Source organism: Acinonyx jubatus, chromosome B3, assembly GCF_027475565.1.
Source record: "Acinonyx jubatus isolate Ajub_Pintada_27869175 chromosome B3, VMU_Ajub_asm_v1.0, whole genome shotgun sequence".
Taxonomy (NCBI): domain Eukaryota; kingdom Metazoa; phylum Chordata; class Mammalia; order Carnivora; family Felidae; genus Acinonyx; species Acinonyx jubatus.
The window spans coordinates 116,290,610-116,311,291 of NC_069386.1; the positions used below are offsets into that span (position 1 = coordinate 116,290,610).

At 36.7% G+C, this 20,682-nt stretch overlaps 1 protein-coding gene across 15 annotated transcripts in view; it reads right to left on the reverse strand.

The window, feature by feature from the left end:
• The window catches only part of NUMB (NUMB endocytic adaptor protein), a 195,738-nt gene that overhangs the window by 96,024 nt on the left and 79,032 nt on the right, over positions 1 to 20,682 (reverse strand). For 7 of the 15 annotated variants that reach the window (XM_053224675.1, XM_015071681.3, XM_053224678.1 and 4 more), the window contains one exon: positions 19,680 to 19,767. The exons of the other annotated variants lie outside the window; for them this stretch is intronic. The gene's annotated coding sequence lies outside the window, so the exon portion shown is untranslated. The remainder of the gene's footprint in view (positions 1 to 19,679; positions 19,768 to 20,682) is intronic. 15 annotated transcript variants of the gene reach the window in all.

The window sequence follows — 20,682 nt, forward strand, 5'->3', positions numbered from 1 at the left end:
ACTCACACATTAGAATACCCTGCAGAAGTAAAAATGATACCTTGATAAAAAATAAATCTCAAAAAATAAATTAATCAAGAGTAAGAGAAGTAAAAAGGAATGATCTACAGCATATAACATGGATGAATCTCACAATCACAATGTTGAAAGAAGGGAGCAAATTGCTTATAGTATGATTCATTTATATACATACTAACAACACTGAGAAAATATCACCTATATAACAGGCACTGTACACATTGCAGGTAATGATTCATTTAATCCTCAAAACAGCACTATCAGGTAAATTCTATATTTTTTAAGATTATTTATTTATTTTGAGAGAGAGAGAAAGAGAACATGCACACACATGCGGGGTGGCAGAGAGAGAGACAATGTGAGCTGACAGCGCAGAGCCAGATGCGGGGCTGGGGGCTCAATCCCTCGATCCTGGGATCATGACCTGAGCCAATATCAAGAGTCAGATGCCCAGCCAACTGAACCACCAGGTGGCCCAAGTAAATTCTATTTTTAATCTCTTTTTTCATACATGAAGAAGCAGGCACAGAGAAGTAATTTGCCCAAATTACATGGTGGCAGAACCACCTGGCATAAGAATCTGTGTTCTTAGTTTTCTGACATTACACTGCCTCTCAAAAATATGCAAAACTAAACAAGATAACATCAAGGATACATACATAATTAACAAAACTAAAGAAAATAAAAGAATGATAAACATAATTAAGAGCAGTGTTACTGAGGTAAAAGAAAGGGGGACATAACAGGGAAAAGTTCACATGGGGACTTAAAAGCTTTAGTAATGTTTTAATTCTTTATTTTGTTTTTATTTTAATCCCAGTATAGTTAACATGCAGTATTATATTTGCTTCAGGTGTACAACACAGTGATATGACAATTCTATACATTACCCAGTACTTATCATGGTAACTGTACTTTATTTCTTAAGTTTATTTATTGCTTTTGAGATAGAGTATGCAAGTGGGGAAAGGGGCAGAGAGAGAGAGGGACAGAAAATCCCAAGCAGGCTCCACACACAGCAGAGAGCCTGACTAGGCTGGATCTCACCAACTGCGAGATCATGACCTAGGCCAAAATCAACAGTGGGACATTCAAGTGACTGAGCCACCCACGTCCCCAGTAAGGACACTCTTAATCCCCTTCTATTTCACCATCCCCTCTAGTAACCATCAGTTTGATCTCTATAGTTGAGTCTGATTTTTAAATCTTTTTTCTTTGTTTCCTTCATTTCTTAAATTCCACATATGAGTGAGATCACATGGTATTTGTTTTTCTCTGACTGACTTGTTCCACCAGCATTATACTCTAGATCCATCCATGTTGTTGCAAATGGCAAGATTTCACTTGTTGTTCTGGCTGAGTAATATTCCACTGTGTAAAACACTACGTCTTCTTTACGCATGCGTCTATCAATGGACACTTCCATAATGTGGGCTGCTTCCATAATTTGGCTATTGTAAACAATGCTGCAGTAAACACTGGGGTGCATGCCTCCCTTGGGATTAGTGTTTTTATATTCTCTGGGTAAATACCTAGTAATGGAACTACTGGATCATAAGGTAATTCTATTTTTAACTTTCTGAGGAACCTCCATGCTGTTTTCCACGGTGGCTGCACCACAGCATTCCAGCAGCAGCAGAGCACAGGGGTTCCTTTTTCTCCACATCCTCACCAACACTTGTTTCTTGTGTTGTTGGTTTTAGCCATTCTGACAGGTGTGAGGTGATATCTCATTGTGATTTTGACTTCCATTTCCCTGATGGCTAGTGATGTTGAACATCTTTTCATGTGTGTGTTGGCCATCGGTATATCTTCTTTAGAGAAATGTCTGTCCAGACATTTAGAGAAAGTGGTCTAGTTTCATTCTTTTCCATGTAGCTGCCCAGTTTTCCCAATGCCATAGGTTGAAGAGACTGTCTTTTTGCCATTGTACATTCTTGCCTCCTTTGTCAGAGATTAATTGACCATATAATTGTGAGTTTACTTCTGGGCTCTCTGTTTTGTTCCATCGATCTATGTGTCTGTTTTTTTTTTTTTTGCCAGTACCATATTGTTTTGACCACTACAGCTTTGTAGTAGGTCTTGAAATCTCCGTTTGTGATACCTCCAGTTTTGTTCTTCCTTTTCAAGACTGCTTTGGCGATTTGGGGTCTTTTGTGGTTCCATACCAGTTTTAGGATTATTTGTTCTAGTTCTGTGAAAAATGCTGTTGGTTACTTTGATAGGAATTGCATTAAATCTGTAGGTTGCTTTGGGCAGTATGGCCATTTTGACAATATTTGTTCTTCCAGTCCATGAGCATGGAATGTCTTTCCATTTCTTTGTGTCTTCATTTCTTCCATCGGTTTTTCAGAGTACAGGTCTTTCACCTCTTTGGTTAAGTTTATTCCTAGGTATTTTATTATTTTTGGTGCAGTTGTAAATGGGATTGTTTTCTCAATCTCTCTTTCTGCTACTGCATTATTAGTGTCTAGAAATGCAAAGGATTTCTGTATACTGATTTTGTATCCCATGACCTTACTGAATTAATTTATCGGTTCTAGTAGCTTTTTGGTGGAATCGTTGGGGCTTTCTATATGTAGAATCAGGTCATCTGCAAATAGTGAAATTTTTTACTTCTTCCTTACCAATCTCCCTTACCTTTTATTTCTTCTTCTTGTCTCATTGCTCTGGCTAGGACTTCCAGGGCTATGTTGAATAAAAGTGGTGAGAGTGGATATCCTGGTCTTGTTCCTGATCTTAAGGGGAAGGCTCTCAGTTTTTCACTGTTGAGTATGATGCTAGCTCTGGGTTTTTCCTTACATGGCCTTTTTTATGCTGAGGTATGTTCCTTCTAAACCTGCTTTGTTGAGGGTCTTTATCATGAATGGATGTTGTACTTCGTCAAATGATTTCTCTGCATCTACTGAAATGATCACGGTTTTTCTCCTTTCTCTTGTTGATGTGATGCATCACGTTGATTGAGTTGTGGACTAAACCACCCTTGCATCCCGGGAACAAATCCCACTCGATTGTGTGATTGTGGTGAAAGATTTTTTTAATGTATTGTTGGATTCGGTTTGCTAATATTTTGTTGAGGATTACTGCATCAATGTGCATTAGAGATATTGGCCTGTAGTTCTCTTTTTCTGTAGAGTCTTTATCTGGTTTTGGTATCAGAGTAACGCTGGATTCACAGAATGAATTGGAAGCTTTCCTTCCTCTTCTGTGTTTTGGAATAGTTTTAGAAGAATAGGTATTAACTTTTCTTTAATTGTGTTGTATAACTCACTTGTGAAGTTGTCTGGTGCTGGACTTTTTGTTTCTTGAGAGTATTTTTATTACTGATTCAATTTCATTGCTGGTAATTGGTCTATTCAAATTTTCTATTTCTCCCTGATTCCGTATTGGGAGGTTATATGTTTCTAGGAATTTATCTATTTCTTCTAGGTTGTTCAATTTGTTGGAATGTAATTTTTCATAATATTCTTTATAATCCTTTGCATTTCTGTGCTGTTAATTCTCCTCTTTCATTTCTGATTTTGAGTCCTCTCTTGTTTGTTTTTTTCTGATGAGTCTGGCTGAAGGTTTATTAATTTTGTTGATCTTTTTGAAGAACCAGCTCCCGGTTTCATTGATCTGTTTTACTGTTTTTTAGTTTCTATTTCATTCATTTCTGCTCTAATCTTTATTTCCTTCCTTCTACTGGTTTTGAGTTTCATTTGTTCTTTTTATAGCTCTAATTTTAGGTGTATGTTTAGGTTATTTGAGATTTTTCTTGCTTTTGGGGTTTGTCTATACTCCAATAACTTCCCTCTTAAAACAGCTTTCGCATCTCAGATTTTTGGATCAATGTGCTTTTGTTTTCATTTGTCTCATTGTATTTTTTTTTCACTTCCTCTTTGACTTCTTGGTTGACCCATGCAGTGTTTAGTAACATGTTATTTAAGCTCCATGTATCTGTGTTCTTTCCAGGTGTGCGTGTGTGTGTGTGTGTGTGTGTGCGCGCGCGTGTGTGGTTGATTTCTGGTTTCATAGTGCTGTGGTCAGAAAAGGTGCATGGTATGACTTCAACTTTTTGAATCTGTTGAGACTTGTTTTGTGGCCTAACATGTGATATATTCTGGAGAATGTTCCATACGTCAAAGGAATATGTATTCTGTTCTTTTAGGATGGAATGTTCTGAATGTATATCTCTTAGCTCCATCTGGTCCAATGTGTCATTCGAAGCCACTGTTACCTTGTTGATGATCTATCCATTGATGTGAATATGGTGTTGAAGCCCCCCACTATTATTGTATTACTATCAATTAGTTCCTTTATGTTTGTTATTAGCTGCTTTATGTATTTCAGCGCTACCAGGTTGGGTCATAAATTTTTACAATTGTTATATTTTCTTGTTGAATTATTCCCCTTTAGATTATGTAGTGTCCTTCTTTGTCTGTTACAGTCTTTGTTTTAAAGTATATTTTGTCCTATATAAGTATTGCTACCCTAGATTTCTTTTCACTTCCATTTACATGATAAATGCTTTTCTATCCCTACCCTTTCAATTTGTATGTGTCTTTAGGTCTGAAAACAGTCTCTTGTAGGCAGCTCTTACTTTTTTATGCATTCCACCACCCTGTGTCTTTTGATTGGACCGTTTAGTCCATTTACATTCAAAGTAATTGTTGATAGGTATGTACTTACTGCCATTTTGCTATTTGCTTTATGGCTGTTTTTGTAGTTCTTCCCTGTTCCTTTCTTCTCTTGCTCTCTTCTCTCATGATTTTTGCTTTCTTTAGCCATATACTTGGATTCCTTTCTCTTTATTTTTTGTATTTCTATTACAGATTTTTTACTGGTGGTTACGAATGGTTCATATATAACTTCTTAGGCATAGAGCAGTCTATATTAAGTTGATGGTCACTTAAGTTTAAACCCATTCTTTACTACCCACCCCCACCATTTTTTAGGTATATGGTGTCATACTTTCTTATATCCTTTTATTTTGTGAATCCCTTGACTGATTTTTATAGATATACTTAATTTTACTGCTTTTGTACTTCCTAACTTTTCTCACTCCTGCTTATGGTCTTTCCTTTCCATTCAAAGACTCCCATTAACATTTCTTGTAGGGCTGGTTTAGTGGTCATGGATTCCTTTAACTTTTGTTTGGAAAACTCTTTATCTCTCCTTCTGTTCTAAATAACCTTGCTGGTAAGAATAATCTTGGCTGCAGGTTTTTTTTCTTTCAGCACTTTGAAAATATCATGCCACTCCTTTCTGGTCTGTAGAGTTTCTGCTGAAAAATCAGCTGAGAGCCTTATGGGATTTCCCTTGTATATGGAGAGTTGTGTTCTTTTCTCTTGCTACTTTAAAAATTCTCTCCTTATCAGTACTCCTTGCCATGTTAATTACTATGTGTCTTGGTATGATTTTGTGGCCCTCTTTGTGTCCTGGATCTGGATTTCTGTTTCCTTTCCCAGATTTGAGAAGTCTTCAACTATTATTTCTTGAAATAAATTTCCTGTCCCCCTTTCTTTCTCTTCTCTTTCTCGGATCCCTATAATGTGAATGTTAAATAATGTTCTAATTCTTCTTCTTCTTTTTTATTTTTTTTTTATTTTTAAGAGAGAGACAGAGCATGAGTGAGGGAGGGCAGAGACAGAGACACAGAATCCAAAGCATGCTCCAGGCTCTGAGCTGTCTGAACAGAGCCTGATGTGGGGCCTGAACTCACAAGCTATGAGAACATGACATGGGCTGAAGTTGGACACTTAACTGACTGAGACTCCCAGGCACCCCAGTAATGTTCTAATTCTTTAAGAAAAAAAAATTTTTAATGTTTATTTTTGAGAGAGAGAGAGAGAGAGAGAGTGAGCAGGGGAGGAGCAAAGAGAGAGGGAGACATACAATCCGAAGCAGGCTCCAGGCTCTGAGCTGTCAGCATAGAGCCTGACACAGGGCTTGAACTCATGAACCATGAGATCATGACCCAAGCCAAAGTTGGATGCTCAACTGATTGAGCCACCCCAGGTGCCCCTGTTCTAATTCTTTTTTTTTTTTTTAAGGTTTTTTAATGTTTATTTATTTTGAGAGCGAGTGAGCAGGTGAGGGGCAGAGACAGAGGGAGACAGAAGATCGAAAGCAGGCTCCACGGTGATAGCAGAGAGCCTGACATGGGGCTAGAACCCACCAACTATGAGATGGTGACCTGAGCCAAAGTCAGATGTTCAACCGACTGAGCCACTCAGGCACCCCACCCCTGTTCTAATTCTTAAACTGAGTTGTAGATACACAAGTTTTCAGTTCATTATGCTCTATACCCCACCATATGTTATATATATTCTTTTGGATAGATCAACTATTTTATAATTTTAGGTGAAGATTAAGGTGGAAAATCCTTTCCTGAAACTGAGGATTAAGATGGGGAATGTAGAAATATAAATACATACGCACACATAATTAAGAGACATCTAACAAAGAGTAAGAAAAATAAATCACACATAGTTATAAAAGTTAAAAGACTTTCTCACTTTTATTTAAAAAAATAAAGTCATTGAAATTTAGTCTGTCCAGCCAAATCTGGAATGAACCAGAAGCCTTTAGAGGTACAACTCTTAGAGAAATGGGAACTTTCTAGAGTTTTTCCCCCCTACATTATATTTGTTTGCTTTTATTTGTTCTATAATCACAACCACACCTCTAACTTTAGGCCTCTCTTGTATATAAATTATAAGGACGAGTGGAAAAGACAGGAGTATGTTTCAGAAAGTTAACTATGAGGAGAAAAAACCCCAAAACTATAGCCCAAATTTGATATACATATAGGAGATATAAAAGACACACTCAGGAAACTTGACCCTGACACTTAAGATTGCTTCCTTGTCAGAAAAAGAAACAAAGCCAAAATGGTAAGATTACTCTAATTTTTATAAATGTATTAATTAGTACCAAATGTAACAATATATAAAATAAACTATTAAACCATAGGTATCATTTTGAAAACCTGAAAAAAAATAGAAACCTCACAAATTTCCTTAAATTAGCTAAACTTCTTTTTTCAGGAGACTCTAATCCCACAAGGCTATTCCAAAGATAGCACTAAAAGCAAAAATCACACAAATTGATAATTATCTTGGGAATACCTCAAATCATCCACAAAGTATAGTATTACACTATCTTGCAATAAATCCAACACAAACAGGATTTTTCTAGTATGGAACAGTTTGCTATTTTCAACTGAATACAGTTAAAGTAGCTGCCTTATGCTTAGGAACTATGCCATGAGAAAAGCATCTATCTAGCACTAGAATCACACGGTATGCTCACACTATGGGAGGCACAAAAACACTGTAGAGAAGAAACTTGCTGAGTAGAACAGCAAAGAGAACCTAAATTTAATTTTATTGCCTTTAACTTTATTATTCTCTAAACAAATATGGTTGGATGTGAAAATATACAATCCTACTATATTCTTCCTCACACTTCTATTCCAGAATTCTACAGGGAAAGTTATGAGAAAAAAAAATGCACTGACTGTCCATCTGCCAAAAACATTTTTTTTTATTCACTCACTAAAATTTAAGCTAAAAATGACATATTAAATAATCATTACATTAACAAAGAATATTGTACCACAAGCAAAAAGTATTTCATCTCTGAGTTTTCTTTGATTTCTACTATTTCTTATGGTGTGTAATATGCTTTCAAGTCATAAGACATTTAGAGTGGAAAAAAAATTTTTTATTTCATCAAGTTAAGTAAGTTTAAAAAATATAAGGAATCCTAGACTTTCCACATGGCCAAAGGATTCAGCAGTAGGTCATCTAGTCAATCTCCTACTGAATCAATGAATTCTAAGAATTCTGGATTACATTAAATATGGCCTAACTGGCATAATTTGCCTAACAGGAAACAATTTATAACTTATTAAGTTGTATCACTGGCTCAGTGTTCCACTTAGGCACGGAGCCAAGTGAATTGCAACAAAGTACAGCTTCATCATCCACAGTAAAATTAAAATACTCAATATTAAACTTACAGAATTAATAAAATTCATTTTATTTTCTTAATATTTATTTATTTTTGAGAGAAAGAGTGAGCAGGGAGGGACAGAGAGAGAGGAAGACACAGAATCCAAAGCAGGCTCCAGGCTCTGAGCTGTCAGCACAGAGCCCGACGCAGGGCTTGCACTCACGGACCTCGAGATCATGACCTGAGCTGAAGTCTGATGCTCACCCGAATGAACCACCCAGGTGCCCCAATAAAATTCATTTTAAAAGCTCAGTCACTTTTATGATAAAAATTAATTTACAAACAGATTCATAGAAAGGTAGAAAGAATAAAGGGCTGGTTTTGCTTTTTTTAAAATTTACTTCTCAAAAGAAACATTCATTTAGTTCTTGTATATACACAGTTGTTGGTTAATTTAAAATTTGTTTCTATTCCAGTTCAAATTTATGAGTTACGTATGTTAGGATATCCTGAACACAATATTGCCTTATTTCAGAAAGTTCTGCCATCTACAGCATTTTCAAAGAAAAGATTTTAAGAACAGATTATTCTAATTTTTCAATAGCTAAAACTAAAAGTTGTTTTGCTATCAGCTGTCAGACCAGAGGCTTAAAAACAACAAATTAACCTTGGTTGTCCTAAAGATTGGTATTTGAGAAGGGAACACTGTCACAGTTTGAATGCCAAAAGTCTTCAGCCATATACTCCCTCACCCTGACCGCCTTTTACACCACATGTTCTTGACTAGGGCATCGTGCATCAGGCTCTTCAGATTTGGCAATGCCCTAATATTACACACAAACTTGAATGTGCAATTGTCTGCGCACTTTCTGGGACCAGATTCTTCAACTTTCATCAGAATCTCAAAGGATTCTGTAGCTATCGAAAATTTAAGTGGATTTAAACAGTATTTTGTGATCCTGATCTATCATCAGCGTTTAATTTTCAGTTTCTACCTTCCTTTTAATCTTCCCACTCATCTTGTTTACAAAATTATTTCTTTTGTTTAGATATGTGGCTTTGGCTTCTTTATTCACTCTTAAAAGACTGTAAGAGAAAACTAGAGCTTCATAAAATGAGTAAAGAACCTGTCTACTTAAAACTGCAGTCAACAGTGGTTTCAAAAGCTGACCTTGTAATATTTTAAAAACCTACAATATTAAAGAAACAAAGCTATCTCTTCTGAAGACTTTTTCTTTCGGTTAGTTACACAATCAATTTTATCTTTTAGTTGATCTCTTGCCTTTCAATTGAGAAAACAATCGGTGAACTGAATTTGCAATTCAGCTATACTCACCTCTACCTTTTAAGGCATGTTAAGACTGAACATAAAAATATGACCATCACCCCTAACCTCACAATACAAATATATACAACTGACTTCATTAAAACGGTGTTCCTTCAAAAATTAAACCGTACTTATAAAACAAAATGGTTTTCTCTGATATAGCAAGGACTGATTTAGCAAGGAACATCCTGATGAAAAAGGGCAGAACTGCTGAGAATGCTAGCCTACTTTTACACTGACTTCCCTCCTCTAAGCATCTGTTAAGTGTGGGATGAGAAAAAGGTGCTGAATCTGGAGAGGCAGACTAGAATAAAAATATATTTGGTTCCAGGAATTTAAAAGAGAGACAGAAATGTCACTGGAAAAATTATAGAAATAAGAAGGTTAAAAACAGCTCTGCACTCCTTTCCTCACAAATAACTTCACATATCATCTACATACATCATCTCTTCAATTCTTTAACCCTCTCTGCTCTGTGATCGGACTCCTTTTCCCTCACAATCCTCTCCCCTTATCCAAACCATTAACAAAAGACTTATAAAATATTATCTTAAGTTTGTTCATTGCTCTTTATCTCCACCATCAGAACCATGGTCCAAAACAACTTTCCCTCTTATCTTACTAGTATAAGCCGTCAACCAGTATTTATCTTTATTTCCTCTACTGTCCCCCTCTGATCAACTGTGTACAAGGTAGCCAGTGTAATCTTTAAAAACGTAAAATGAATCATGCACTGCATAATAGTTCCATGGCTTTCTAATGCACCTTCAAATTAAATCCAAACTCTCAGCATTTGGGAAGTCAGTATGGCAGAATAACTGACAATGCCCAAGAAATGCTTGGAACAATGCCCAGAACATCACAAAGGTTGAGTAAATGTTAACATATAAGGTATAGCTCCTGCCTGCTTCTCTTACCTTGAGGTGACACTCTCCCCAGCTATGAACCTTTCAGTTAACTAAAAGCTCTCTCCCACTTTGGGTTGGCTATTTCCCTGTCTGAAATGCTTTTCTTTCAGACCCTTCAAGAACTTCTGTCTTTCATTCATATCTCAAGTCTCAACCTAAATATCTTATTGGGGAACCTGCGTGGCTCAGTTGGTTAAGTGTCAGACTTCAGCTCAGGTCACGATCTTGTAGTTTGCGAGTTCAAGCCCCGTGTCAGGCTCTGTGCTGACAGCTCAGAGCCTGGAGCCTGCTTCGGATTCTGTGTCTCCCACTCTCTCTGACCTACCCCTGCACATGCTCTTTTTCTCTCTCAAAAATAACCATTAAAAAAAATATTTCTGGATGTGCAAGTATTTAAAAAAAATATATCTTGTTGACGAGGACTTCTTTTTTCCTCTAAATACCGTTCTCTATTATTCTGTATTATACCATTCTTTTTATTTCCTACAGTGTTTATAGTTCATAATTTTTTTTTTGTTTCATTGGTTAAACCCTTGACCATCATCAGATGACTAAGCATCGATCCAATGAATTCTCAAAGTTGCTTTATATAGGAATCATTGGGCTCTGTTCTTTCTATCCAAAATGTACATGTTTATCTTCTCTTACTAACAAGCTAAAAAATTGATCACTAATATAAATATATCACAGCCCATGCTATGATTCATTATATGTACACATTTCCCTTACTTGTTTAAAACCCTGTGTCCAACAACATATTATGCTAGGTGCTGGCAGAAGAGGAACCAGCATGAAGTACTAAAGATTATTTCTACCCTTAAGGTCTTGAATGATATAAGTAAGCATAGGATAGGAAGGACAAAAAAGGGGATGCATTTCAAGCAGGGGATGGGTTGGAATGAAGGAAGAGTCATGATACGTATAATGTATATTTCACCAAAACTAACATGCCAGAGATTGCAAGATATGTTGCACTAAGAAAAATTCCTGCCAAAATTAATTATTAATAACTGTTCATTAATTGTGAAATATCATGAGTAGTAAGATGCATACCAATATGAGATAGATCCCAGTTTCAGAGATGTTAAAGTGTAAGGAAAAGAGGAAGTAGGGAAGGGAGAAGAGGGGAAGGAAAGGGGCAGGGGCAGGAGAAGAAGAAAGAAAAATGACCATTCAATTATTAATATAAAATCAATCTTCCGAGAACTTCAAAAAGTCTCAATGATATGGAATACTGGTTATTCACTAAAGTTTGTTATCAGGAAGGGGAGAAAAATCCCTAAAAAGAGTGGTCACAGAGCAACCCATACTTTCATATTGTTTTCATTTGCTTTGCATATCTTTGTCTTTCCCTTTATTTTTAGCTTTTCTAAATCACTTTTTATATCTCTTACATATAGCACATAGTTGAGTCTTGCTTTGTGAACCAAACTGAAAATCATGAATTTTTTTTTAGAGGTGAGTTAAATATAACAAAAAAGATAAATCTTTTAAAATTCATGTATTTCAAAACTCCTAATTGACTTGAGGATCATAGGTCATGGCTTAAAGGAGCAAATATACCTAAAAATTATAATAGCAAATGAAAAATCTTAAATGGATATAGTTAAAAATAATGAAAATATTCCATTTCAAACCTTATTAAGTCACTTATAAATGTATAATTTTTTTAAATGTTTATTTTTGAGAGGGACAGCATAAGCAGGGGAGGGGGAGAGAGAGGGAGACAGAGGATCCAAAGCAGGCTCAGCACTGACATCAGAAAGCCCTATGCGGGGCTCAAACTTGTTAACCATGAGATCATGACCTGACCCGAAGTCAGACACTTAACCGACTGAGCCACCTAGGCACCCCTATATTAATTCAAGTTAGTTAACATACAGTGTAGTCTGGCTTTAGGAGTAGAACCCAGCGATTCATCTCTTACGTATGATACCCAGTGCTCATCCCAAAAAGTGCCCTCCTTGATGCCCATCGACCATTTAACCCATCCTCCTACCCACCTCCCCTCCAGCAACCCTGTTTGTTCTCTGTATTTAAGAGTCTCTTATGGTTTGCCTCCTTCTCCGTTTTTATCTTATTTTTCCTTCCCTTCCCCTATGTTCATCTGTTGTGTTTCTCAAATTGTTGTGTTTCATGACTGAAATCATATGGTATCTTTTTCTGACTGACTTATTTCACTTAGCATAACATACTCTAGTTCCATCCACATTGTTGCAAATGTCAAGTTTTTTTTTTAAGTTTATTTATTGATAGAGACACTCAGGGGAGGGGCAGAGAGAGATAAGGAGAGAGAGAGAATCCAAAGCAGGTTCTGCACTGTCAGCGTGGAGCCCAAGATGGGACTAGAACTCACAAACTGTGAAATCATGACCTGAGCCAAAATCAAAATCAGATGTTTAAGTGACTGACCCACCCACCCAGGCGCCCCACAAATGGCAAGATTTCATCCTTTTCCATTGCCGAGTAGTATTCCACAGTATATCTATATAGATATAGATGCACACACCACTTCTTTATCCATTCATCAGTTGATGGACATTTGGATTCTTTGCATAATTTGGCTATCAATGACAGCACTGCTATAAACATTGGGGTGCATGTGCCCCTTCAAATCAGCATTTTTGTACTCTTTGGATAAATTTTGTACCCTTGGGTAAAATTGCTGGGTCATAGGGTAGTTCTATTTTTAATTTTTTGAGGAACCTCCATATTGTTTTCCAGAGTGGCTGCACCAGTTTGCATTCCCACCAACAGTGCAAAAGGGTTCCCCTTCTTCTGCATCCTCACCAACATCTGTTGTTTCCTGAGTTAATTTAGCGACATGCAGAAAAATGAAACTGGACCAATTTCTTACACCATACACAAAAATAAATTCAAAATGGATGAAAGACCTAAATGTATAATTTTAAATGCTTATATGAGAAAAAAGCCTAGTAATTGGCGAGTTAAGCATCTATCTGAAGGAATCGCAAAAAGAAAACACAAAGAAATTAGAATAAAATTCCACTTCCAGTAATATATCAGGCTAGATTTTCACCCAATTATCTCATTGAAAACAGCTAAAAGTGATGGGTAAAATTTTATTTCAAAAAATATTAAAAGCACTGAAGCATGAAGAGTTGACAAGATCATAAAGGAATAACCAGACCACAATCTATAAGAAAGCAGAAACTCAAAGAGAGCAGTGGCATAATGAAAGAGTTTTTATCCTGTATACATCTGCATAACTCACCAAGTTGAGCTTCACTTTTGATGATCTCTTGGGAGAAAACAGAAATCAAATAAGACCTACCCAACATGGAAATGTAACAGGAGACCCTTTCTGCATAAAACTGAGACCTGCCCCCCCCCCACACACCCCAAAAGTTTTATGTTCAGGAAAAGAGTGAATAGGAAGTAAATCCAGTCCATCTCTTCCCACATCTCATCACCAAAGGACAAGGAAATTTGTCTTCTTGATGCAAAGAGAACAAGGATTTCTAAGAGGTTGTGGACAAGAAGGCTCATACACATATTTGCAATCCACAGTCACCCCATTAGGGTGGCACAAAACCTCTAGGGATAAATTTAGTCACCATGTTGCAGTACCTTGAGGTATCTGGGGGAAAAAACTAAAGGTATATACTCTTGAAGCAACGCATTTCGTTCTCAGGTCTCAAAGAAGAACCACAAATATTTTTCCAGGGAAAATAAGCAATTCACAGTAAAAGTCTCACACAGGAAAAATAAAAAGAAATCTATACCTAGGCACAGCATATGAAAGTTCAGGAAACCAAAAACATAAACAGTACAAAAGCAGCCAGAGATTAAAAAATAAAAAAAAGACACATTCACTTATATTAACAACTATTAGGCAGCTGATTTATCAATATAAACAATGGAAACCAGAAGGGAGTGGAATTATTTCTTCCAATGACTAAAATAATACTGCCAGCCTGTAATTTTATACCTAGTGAAATATCTATCAAAAAAAAAAAAATAATACAGACACTTTCAGACAAAAACAAACAAAAACAGAGTTTACTACAAAAAATCTCATTAAAGAGAATTCTAAAGAAAAAAAAAATCTTCAAAAACAGAAGTGATCCAGATGGAAAAATGTGAAATCACTGGAGGAATCAAGAGCACACAAAGTTGGGAATGACATCACACTCAGAGGCTCACTGTCACCATTTTCTGCCATGTAGACCGAAGAATAGAAAACCCAGTTGACAATGAGACAAAAGAAACAGACTCAAAGGAAAGAAGTAAAGTCCTAGTAGCACCGTAAGCCCCTGGGTGCAGCTGTTCTTAAGGCCGACTGAAATCCTGTACCTGGGGGGCACCTGGGTGGGCTCAGTCAGTTGAGCATCCGACTTCAGCTCAGATCAAGATCTCACAGCTTTTGAGTTTGAGCCCTGCATTGGGTTCTGTGCTGACACCTCAGGGTCTGAAGCCTGTTTCAGATTCTGTGTCTCCCTCTCTCTCTCTCTCTGCCCCTCCCCTGCTCATGCTCTGTCTCTCTCTCTCTCTCAAAAATAAATAAACATTAAAAAAAAATTTCTTCATGAAATCCTGTCCTTGGAAAATATGAGATACTCTAATGTCCTTATATTAGATTCTGCTTTTCACTTAAAAGGTATGTAAAGGAAAATGGCCAAAAATTAATAAACAGAAAACATACAATAGAGAAAATCAAAGTCAAGCACTAGTTTTTGACACAGCTAAGAAAATATATAAATGCTTTAGCAAGATAGATGAAGAAAAAAAGAAGTCACAAAAAATATTAGGAATAAAAAATACTAAGCAGAAATTTAAAAGATAATAAAAGAATGCTTTGAATAACTTTATGCCAAATACTCTTAAGTTTATTTATTTATTTTGGGAGAAAGAGAGAACACGCACATGCACATGAGCAAGGAGGGGCAGAGAGGGAGAGGGAATCCTAAGCAGGCTCAGCATTGTGAGTACAAAGCCCAACACAGGACTTGAACACATCAACTGTGAGATCATGACCTGAGATGAAATCAAGAGTAAGATGCTTAATCAACTGAGCCACCCAGGTGCCCCTATGCCAAATACTTAAAAAACAAAACAAAACAAAACAAAACAAAACAAAACAAAACAGAGCCCCATGCAGGGTTCAAACTCACAGACCATGAGATTGTGACCTGAGCTGAGGTCAGATGCTCAACTGACTAAGCTACCCAGGCGCCCCAAAGAAAAAAATTTTTCTAAAAACTGACGTAACTACAAACAGAAAATTTAAATAAAACCATTAGAAAACTGAATACATACCTACCAAAAAAATTCTAAGCCCACTCACTCCCCCCAAAATACTAAGCCCAGACAGTTGAACAGAAGTTTGGCCAAATGTTCAAGAAACAGGAAACAGATCATTCTAGTCTTTTGTTTTGTTTTTAATTTATTTATTTGAGAGAGAGAGAGAGAGCGCGCGCACAAGGAGGGAAAGGGCAGAGACAGCGGGAGAGAGAGAATCCCAACAGCACTTTGTTCTGAGCCCAACATGGGTCTTGATCCCACAACATGAGTTCACGACCTGAGCCAAAGTCAAGAGTCTGACATTCAACCGACCAAGATACCCAGGGGCCCCAGATCATTCTAGTCTTACATAAACTGTTAGTGGCGATGGGGGGACCAGAGTGGAGGGGGGAGGAATAGTTCTCAACTCATTCTTTGAGGCTGTTATAATCTTTTTGACATTTGTTTTTATTAATTTACTTTTTTAAACTGAGATTTATGCCCCATATGGGGCCTGAACTCACAACCCTGAGATCAAGAATCACATGCTCTACCGACTGGGCCAGGTAGGCACCCCAAGGCTGGTATGATCTGAACACCAAAATCAAAATAATGTAAGAAATGAAATTATGGGCCAACATTACCCATGAACATAGATATAAAAATCCTAAATGAAATACTAATAAACTAAATCCACTTGTATGTATAAAAAAAAAAAAAAAGACTATCATGATTAAGTTTGGTTCATTCCAGCAATGCAAGGGTAATTCAACATTAGAAAATATATAAATGTCATTCACCACCCTGAACAGAATAAGGAAGGACAACATATGATCTCACAAGTACAGAAAAAGTGTCTGATAAAACTTAATACTCATTCTTCACACACAAAAAAACATCTTAGCCAACTAGCAACAGAAATGTCTTTAACCTATAGCATATCTATGAAAAACCTACAACAAACAGTGGGGCATCTGGGGCTGAGTTGGAAGAACATGTGCTCTTGAACTCTGGGTCACGAGTTAGAACTCCATGTTGGGTGTACCGTTTACTTAAACAGAGAAACTTAAAAGAAAAAAAATCTACAGCAAGCACTATTCTTAATCATAAAACATAAGCACCCACTTTGTTTTTTTTTTTTAATGTTTATTTTTGAGAGAGAGAGAGACAGAGAGACAGAGACAGTATGCAAGAAGGGGAGGGGCAGAGAGAGAGGGAGACACAGAATCCGAAGCTCCAGGCTCCAGGCTCCGAGCTATCAACACAGAGCCCAACACAGGGTTCGAACTCACAAACCGTGAGATCATAACCTGAGTCGAAATCAGATGCTTAACCAACTGAGCCACCGAGGCATTCCATGAAGCACTTGCTTTTAAAAATTAAGTGCAACATGGGGCGCCTGGGTGGCTCAGTCAGTTAGGTATTCAACTTCGGCTCAGGTCATGATCTCATAGTCTGTGAGTTCGAGCCCTGTGTTGGGCTCTGTGCTGACAGTTTAGAATCTGGAGCCTGCTTTGCATTCTGTGTCTCCCTCTCTCTACATCTCCCCTGCTCACACTCTATCAAAAATAAATAAACATTAAAAAAAAATTTTTTTTTAAGTGCAACATAAGAATGCCCACTATTAACACTTGTATCGAATATTATACTGTAAGTCCTAACCAGTATAGTAAGACAAAAAAAGGAGAAAAGATGTAAGCATTGCAAAGGAAGACACAATTTGCATTCATATTATTTTAATAAAGTAATTTAGTAAGGTAACTGAACATAGATCTGTTTACCAAAAAAGCTTACATCAGCAAATAGAAATGGAAAGGAAAAACAAAAGAGGAAAAGTATACTATTTATAATAGTAACAAGAAATAAGGCATCTAATAATTCAAAATATGATCACATATTTTACTTTAAGCTATAGTAAGAGTGGATGTGGCACTTCAGAATTCTTTTTTTTTTTAATGTTTTTTAATGTTTATTTATTTATTTCTGAGACAGAGACAGAACATGAGTGGGGGAGGGGCAGAGAGAGAGAGACAGAATCAGAAGCAGAAAAATATTTAGAGAAAAATAAAAAACTTTACTGAGATATTTTTAAATATTTAAAGAACTAGAAAGACATACCATGTTCAAGGATAGGAAGATTCGGTATCATATAACAGAATTAATGCACATGTAGATTAAAAGTTACAAAGATCTTTTTTAAAAAGTTACAGAGATCTGGGGCACTTGGGTGGCTCGGTTGGTTAAGTGTCAGACTTTGGCTCAGGTCATGATCTCGCGGTTTGTGAGTTCAAGCCCCACATCAGGCTCTCTGCTGGCAACACACAGCCGGCTTCAGATCTTCTGTCCCCCTCTCTCTCTGCCCTCCCCTGCTTGTGCCCACTCTTTCACTCTCAAAATAAATAAAAAAACATTAAAAAAAAAAGTTACAGGGAGATCTTGGGCTCATATACAAGGCAAGTCCCATTTTATGTATTTATTTAATTTATATATACCTATGTAATATGTATACAATATACATACATAATATATATACATATATATAATATATACACATATATATATATATATTTTTTTTTTAATTTTTATTTGAGAGAAAGTGCAAGCCAGAGAGGGGGCAAATGGGGAGAGGGAGAGGAAGAAGAGAGAGAAGGGGAGAAAAGGGGGAAAGAGAAGGAGAGGGAGTGGGAAAGAGAAAGAATGAATGCCAAGCACGCTCCACGCTCAGTGCAGAGTCTAATGGGGCTTGATCTCACAACCCCAGGATCATGACCTGAGCTGAAATCAAGTCAGACACTCAACTGACTGAGCCACCCAAGCACTCCTGGGCAAGTCCCATTTTAAAATAACAGCTTTGGAATATTTGCAGAACTTGACCCAAAATACTCCCATTTATGCATATATTTGCAATTGGTATAAACTTCTTAGTCACTGATCACATATTTTACTTTAAGCTATAGTAAGAGTGGATGTGGCACTTCAGAATTCTTTTTTTTTTAATGTTTTTTAATGTTTATTTATTTATTTCTGAGACAGAGACAGAACATGAGTGGGGGAGGGGCAGAGAAAGAGGGAGACACAGAATCAGAAGCAGGCTCCAGGCTCTGAGCTGTCAGCACAGAGCCCGACGCAGGGCTCGAACTCACAAACCGTGAGATATGACCTGAGCCAAAGTCGGTCGCTCAACCAACTGAGCCACCCAGGCGCCCCAAGAATTCTTACAGCTGCAATGAACAAGTATTAGTAAAGAGTACATGATCAGTATGTGGATGAGTTCTAGCTGAATGTGCTGTGGCCCCACCAGTTCAAAGGTCAATCACTGTGCACATTCAATACAATGTTAACTTCTGGTAACTATTCCTGCAAATGATGAAATGTTGCCAACATTTTACATAACACATAAGGTTTTGGTTATTTGTAATTATCTACAAATATTGCCAAAATATCTCCTTAAAAGCCACCTAAAAATGTAAACATTTATTCTGAATATAAATTGCATTTATAAGGAGAAAACAGATAAAACACATTCATAATACAATGATCATATAGGGCTCAAAGGGTATTTATAGTGGAACTATGTTTGGTCCTTATACGTAAAATATCCTTGTATTTGTGAGGCTCATAAGCAGTTGCCCAGTTTGTTCTACCACAGATGTGAAATTGATTAAATGTATGATTTTCCCTAGATCTAACTTATTCAAATTTAATTTTAGTTCATGTGAATTTTATGATACCTTATATTGGTGCTTAAACTTTCCTTATTCAGTTTCCTAATATAGAAATAATGATCATTTGTTTTACTAACTCCTAGGAGATGATTATTGATGGCTTACCGTGTGTCAGGTACTGTTGTAAGTGCTTTGGTACATATTATATAATTTAATCTTTACAACTTTATCAGGTGGATAATATTACTATCACCATTTTACAGATAGAAAAACTGAGGTACAGAAAAAGTTAAGCCACTTTCCTAATGTCACACAAGTATAAAAGCTTAGGGATTCATAACCAGGTATCTGTCTCGAGAGCCCAGACCCTCAATTACTATGTTACACTTCTTTTCACAATATTTAAAAGATACATAAAATTATCATGGACAGAAAAACTCACCATTAAAAAATTATTAGTAACAGTTAAACAACAGTTAAGCAATATTAATAGCAATATAACTTATCATAGGTTGATACTTAACAGCTATTTCAAAGTTTCATGGCTACAATTAAGAGTTTTGAAGTTGGACAGACCTGGCTCTGAATCTTGGCTGTGCCCTTTACAGTAAGCTGTGTGACTTTGGACAAGTTTCGTAACTTCACCAAGCCTCAGTTTCCTCATCTGTAAAATGAGAATAATAAACATCTCACAAAATTGTTGTTGTAACATAATTACTGCTATGTTACAGTGATAGGGTAACTCCAAACAAAATACAGGTACACAAAATACAAAGAGGAGATTCTCGATTTACCCCAGAGAACAGGACTTTATTCTAATGATGTAAAATGACCACTCCAAGTTACCATAGACACTATAAAATCCACACACTGGTGTAGAAGCAAAATCTCCTCTAATTCATAACAAATAATTCCCCTAATTACAAGTCAAATGCCTGAGAGGTAAAAGACTGAATCTGTGAAATATAAAATACTATACAGACACAAAGAAAGAGACGAACAGAACAGACACTGTTGTTTGCTGACAACTCGCACAAATTCCATTCTGTACATATCCTTTCTAAGACTGGTAGTATTCAGGGGCACCTGGGTGGCTCAGTCCGTTGGGCATCCGACTTCAGCTTAGGTCATGATCTCACAGCTTGTGAGCTGGAGCCCTGCACCAGGCTGTGCTCCTGTGCTGACAGCTCAGAGTCTGAGCCTGCTTTAGATTTTGTCTCCATCTCTCTCTGTCCCTCTCCCACTCATGCTCTGTCTCTCTCTCTCTCTCTCTCTCAAATATAAACATTAAAAAAAAAAAAAAAAGACTGATAGTATTCAAGGGGCCCAAAATGTGAATAGCTGTATCGACAAGGAGTGATTCCTAGCTATGGTAGGAAGAAATTTTTGTAAGAAAAAGACAAAGAAAGAGGCATGTCATCAAAGCAGGGTATTAGTATATTACTACTAAGGAATGATTATTTCATTTATAACTAGTATTTTATGGGTCAAACAAGTTTAATTGTCACTATTGCTGCCTTTAGAATCTCAATAAAATAATTTTACAATAAATAAACACATTTCTATTAATATCTGCATT